General features: G+C 41.3%; 1 long non-coding RNA gene across 1 annotated transcript; it reads left to right on the forward strand.

Annotated features, from left to right (window-relative positions):
• The first annotated feature begins 423 nt into the window (after positions 1 to 423).
• LOC115894300 lies at positions 424 to 4,827 on the forward strand. Its single transcript, XR_004054399.1, has 2 exons — positions 424 to 1,101; positions 4,526 to 4,827. It is a non-coding gene; the product is annotated as an uncharacterized LOC115894300 (long non-coding RNA).
• The last annotated feature ends 711 nt before the right edge of the window (positions 4,828 to 5,538 follow it).

Below are 5,538 nucleotides of genomic sequence, written 5' to 3' on the forward strand. Positions count from 1 at the left end.
GCAAACTAATTATCTACCTAGAAATCTGAAGATAATAAACTCTGAAAAAACAGTCAGACCTAATAAGAGAAAGGCACAAGGTTGTTCACTAAAGGATGCATTTTAAAGCTTTGAAAATAGCTTTCCAGTACAGGTAATAGCCATTTGTGATTGGGGAAAAAAACAATCTAATTCAGCACCTAGCAACTAAAAATATAAAATACTTTGGAACAAAGTTAACAGGAAATGTGCAAGCCTTGTATGAAGAAAACCTCTAAGCTTTTCAGAGGAACATGCAGAAAATAAATGGAAAGACAGAAACACTATCAGTATTCTATGAGAGAAAGACTGAATGTTTTAAAGATGCCACTTGTTCTTGAATCCAAAAATTTAAATGCAAGTCTACCAAAAAATACAATTTTTTAACTTGAAAGATTATTCTAAAATTCATCTAGGATATGTGAAATAACCATTTAAAAATTGAAAGAGAGAATGTTGGGGAAAATTTTATTACCAGATAATGCTTATTATAAACCTGTAAGTTAAAATAATTTGATACTGACCGAGGACTAAATTAAGAATCAACTAACTTTATTGTTGAAGGAAGTAAGACTTAAAGAATTTAAGTTGCCCAAGGTCACAGAACTCCAAATGAATAATGTCAGACTTCCAAACCCACACTCAACCACACTGCAATGCTACCTTCCTAAAATATACATAAATACATGTATTCAGAAAAACTATAAATAAGAAGTACATTAAAATATTAATATTAGTTATCATAGGTGACAGAATTATGGGATGACTGTTCATTTTTCCCCCATACCCTTTTTTGAATTTTTTCAAATGTACTACAAAGAACATGTATTGCTTTTATAACTGGACAAAAAGAACAATACCTTCTATTTTCAGAAACCAAAACTTCATTGCCCCTTCAATATGGGAATCCAGCCAGACCTTATTCTTGGACAGCATCAGTGAAACGGGCTTGGGAAAGCTCTTGGGCGTAGCAGCAGAGGCATGTCATATATGGAAACCTTCCATGAGGGTGACCTCACCACTGGAACCCATTCAACATAAACCTTGTCGCAAGAACTAGCAGAGCTCTTTGGACAAAACGTGGTGAGTGGAGAACTGAGAAAGAACTGACCTAAAGAAGAGAGAAGCGCTGGTCTTAGACAGCCTGAAGAAGTCCTGGGTACCCATCTGGACTTAGCAGGTCCCCTTTATGATCTATTCCTAGGGAAGGATTACTTTTCCCAACCTCAGCCTCCTTCAAAAAAGAACTCCCACAATGACCCAGGGTTATTTCTGTCTTTTTTTCTGGGCTTGCATTAGAATGTAGGATGTTCCTTGTGTTGGACAAATCATAATAGGTTATTGGTGGGTGACAGAAGTGAAAACATTACCTAGACTAAAGGAAGTAACACTATTCTTAGATACCCCTCCATAATTCCCTATGGTTAGCTTCCCTATCCCCAGCAGCCTCCTCTCCTCACCCCATTTTGCCTTCAAAAAAGTGAATGGCATCATATCAAAGCAGAATTCCATCAAAATATTTCCATACCACCTACAGCACAAGCCTCTGTGCCACATTGAACAGCTTTTAACACCCTGCTCACCACACTTAGACACCTGTGTCTAGAACTTTTCTCACACAGCCTAGTTTTCACCTTTCCCATGTTGTAGGAGGGTTTAAATTATTTATTTATTTATTTTTAGTAGAGACGGGGTCTCACTTTGTTGTGCAGGCTGGTCTTAAGCTCCTGGCCTGAAGCAATTCTCCCACCCCAGCCTTCCAAAGCGCTGGGATTACAGGCGTGAGCCACTGTGCCTGGCCAAGAATTTAAAATTATTTTTAATTGAACCATGGTAAATGCAGGATAAGTTTACACAAATATTTTGGTTCTCAGCCACAGTGTTGTTCTGTAAGCACAGGGCCTATGATTATGGCCTTTGAGACTTCAGCTGGTCTGTGAGGAAACCACATAATGAAAATAGAACCCTGTTAGTTAAAATTCTTTTAATTGCAGCTGGGCGCGGTGGCTCATGCTTGTAATCCCAGCACTTTGGGAGGCTGAGGTGGGTGGATCGCCAGAGATCAGGAGTTCAAGACCAGCCTGTCTAACATAGTGAAACCCTGTCTCTACTAAAAATACCAAAACAAAAATTAGCCAGGCATGGTGGTGGGTACCTGTAATTCCAGCTCCTCAGGAGGCTGAGGCAGGAGAATCACTTGAACCTGGGAGGCGGAGGTTGCAGTGAGCCAAGATTGCATCACTACACTCCAGCCTGGACAACAGAGCGAGACTCCGTTTCCCAAAAAAAAAAAAAAAAAAAAAAAAATTCTTTTAATTGCACTGACAGAAAACTCAATTAAAACTGATGTTCAGGCCGGGCGCGGTGGCTCAAGCCTGTAATCCCAGCACTTTGGGAGGCCGAGGCAGGCAAATCACGAGGTCAGGAGATCGAGACCATCCTGGCTAACCCGGTGAAACTCCGTCTCTACTAAAAAAAAATACAAAAAAAAACGAGCCGGGCGAGGTGGCGGACGCCTATAGTCCCAGCTACTCGGGAGGCTGAGGCAGGAGAATGGCATGAACCCGGGAGGTGGAGCTTGCAGTGAGCTGAGATCCGGCCACTGCACTCCAGTCTGGGCGACAGAGCGAGACTCCGTCTCAAAAAAAAAAGATTAAAAAAACTGATGTTCAGGTACAGTTGGATCCAGTGTCCATTGTCATCAAGGCTAATTTTTTATTCATCTCTAGGCTCTTCTATGCTTAATGTTTGTTCATTTAATTGGGTTTTTCAGTGAGGTACCTTTGACAGCTAGAGGGTTATATAGCCTATTGCCTTGGTAAACTCAACAAGAAGAAAGCTTTTTTTTTTTTTAAACAGTCTCACTGTGTCACCCAGGCTGGAGTGCAGTGGTAAGATCTCAGCTCACCACAACCTCTGCCTCCTGGGTTCGAGTGATTCTTCTGCCTCAGCTGGGCAGCTGGGATTACAGGTGCACACCACCATGACTGGCTAACTTTTGTATTTTTTTTTTTTAGTATAGATGGGGGTTTCACGATGTTGGCCAAGCTGGTCTCGAACTCCTGACCTGAAGTGATCCACCCACCTAACCCTCCCAAAGTGCTGGGATTACAGGCATGAGCCACCACATCTGGCCAAGAAAAAGAACTTCTTAGTTCAACAGTTTCAACACAATATTTGGAACTGAGTTATTGGGTCATGGCTTTGGTCATGACTTCATCCTTGAACCAATCACTCTGGCCAGGAGGATGGAATGCTGTAATTGGCCAGGCCTGGATCATGCACCCATAACCCATCTAAGCCACATGCACTGAGAGTGGGGCAGCATTCATTTCCAAAGAAGAATGGTGGTGGCATTAATAGCAGAAGGGGAAGTAGATGCTGGGGAGGCAGAGGCAACAGATGTCCACCATGTGTGCCTAGAAGAAAAAAACTAGAACCTACCATCTCTACTGTGGGCAGTATTACCCAAAGTGAATGAGCTAATATAAATGGGAACACCAAGTGCTGTTAGCTTTAGATAATAACAGCTGGACAATGGGGTAGTGACCTTCTCACTCCCAAAAAGGTGGGTCGCACATCCAGGCTGTGGGTCATTCATTTAATTTGCATATAGAGTACCTGCTGTGTGCAGAGCACTGTTCAAAGTACACAAAAGTAGATGTTATGCTCTCTGCCCTCAAGGAGCAGATAACGAAGTAAGATAAAGGAGCCCTACTCTTGCAGCGCAAGAGCAATTCATGATCAATGAGTGTATGCAGAATCATGAGCACCAACTTTATCCTGAAGTGTTGAGAGAACCCAAGTGAGGGTGAAATGAATGTTTTCATTTTAATTTCTGTATCTTCCACTTTTATTCAACAAATATTTACTATACGCCTACTAAATGCCAAGTCCCACAGGACTCTAGAAACTTTGTAGAAAGGATTTCAGACAGATTCCCAGGATGTGTAAAATACTAGAAAGAGAAAATAAATTGAAAGTGGGGAAAAGGAATCTAGAAATCAAGTATGCAACAAAGTGAATTCAGCAATAAAGCAAAACACGTAAACCATGATTACTTATATTTCCACCATGGATGGGCCGTAGGATGTATGACATAATAAATAATTTGCATAACAAACCCAACATCCGGTAGAGGGGTTCTGTTTTCCCATAGAAATGATGGAGTCTCACTAAGGCATAAGATACGGTAAATGTAATTCTACTGAAACTGTGGTGGGTGTGGGGAAGGCAACATAGTCCAGCTGAAACACTGGGTTGTCTGCTAACTAGACCTAGCCTACGGATGGATTTCGTCGTATCTGGGAGCTCAGGTGGACTGCATGCATTTTAAACAACTCTGGGTTGTTCTCTGCACTAACATTTTAATAAATATTTAGTGGCAGTGAGCTCAGAATTGTAATCTTTGGCAAGTACCTGGGGTGCATCTGCCATTCTTTATTGGTGGCTGAGTAAGATATGAGGCTCTCAACTTTTAACACATTTTTGTTTTGTTTTAACACAGCTCACCAAGATGGAAGAACAGAGCCTGTAGGTCCACTTACTAAATGGATTCCCACTTTACAGTGAAGACGGAGCTTGCAGTAACCACAAAAGTTTCTGTATAAGCAAATTTAGGGAATTGAATTTCAGACAGTGTGGTTGTCTCCTTACTTACGAACTTGGAATACCTACCTAGGTAACAACTAGCATCAAAGGTTTTTGATCTGTAGCCTTTCTTTCTGTCCATAATTGGCTAGTAGCTTCCGCTGTATATACAAACCATTCCCTGTCTGAGAAAATTAAACTATATCATCAGAGTAAGAATTTTTTTTTTTGTTTTTTGTTTTTTGTTTTTATTTTTTTATTATTTTTTATTTTTTATTATACTTTAAGTTCTAGGGTACATGTGCATAACGTGCAGGTTTGTTACATATGTATATTTGTGCCATGTTGGTGTGCTGCACCCATCAACTCGTATTTTTCTTTTGTATGAGTGCGGTTTTGTTTTTCTGGTGTTTTTTGGGGGGAAGGATTGTTTGTTTTTGAGGAAGGACTTGCTCTGTCACCCAGGCTGGAGTGCAGTAGCCCTTTTATAGCTCACTGTAGCCTCGACCTCCTGGGCTCAAGTGATCCTCCACCTCAGCCTCCCGAGTAGCTGGGACTAGAGATGCACACCACCACACCTGGCTAATCTTTCAAGTTTTTTGTAGAAACAGAGTCTTGCTATGTTACCTAATCTGGTCTCAAACTCCTGGCCTCAAGCAATCTTCCTGCCTTGGCCTCCCCAAAGTGCTGGTATTATAGGCATGAACCATTATGCCCAGCCTCCTTTTTTTTTTTTCCCCCTAATAGCAAGGGAGGCTATGCAACCAGCTTATCCAAAGATGGCATCGGGTTTTTTTTTGTTTTGTTTTGTTTTGTTTTGTTTTGTTTTTGTTTTTATGAGTGGAAAAGTACATGGTGTCAGAGCTCAGCCTGGATCAGCCCTCAGGAAAGTTGTTCCCACAGCTCTGACCCATGAAGCAGAAGAGCAGT

This window comes from Rhinopithecus roxellana, chromosome 17 (genome assembly GCF_007565055.1).
Source record: "Rhinopithecus roxellana isolate Shanxi Qingling chromosome 17, ASM756505v1, whole genome shotgun sequence".
Taxonomy (NCBI): domain Eukaryota; kingdom Metazoa; phylum Chordata; class Mammalia; order Primates; family Cercopithecidae; genus Rhinopithecus; species Rhinopithecus roxellana.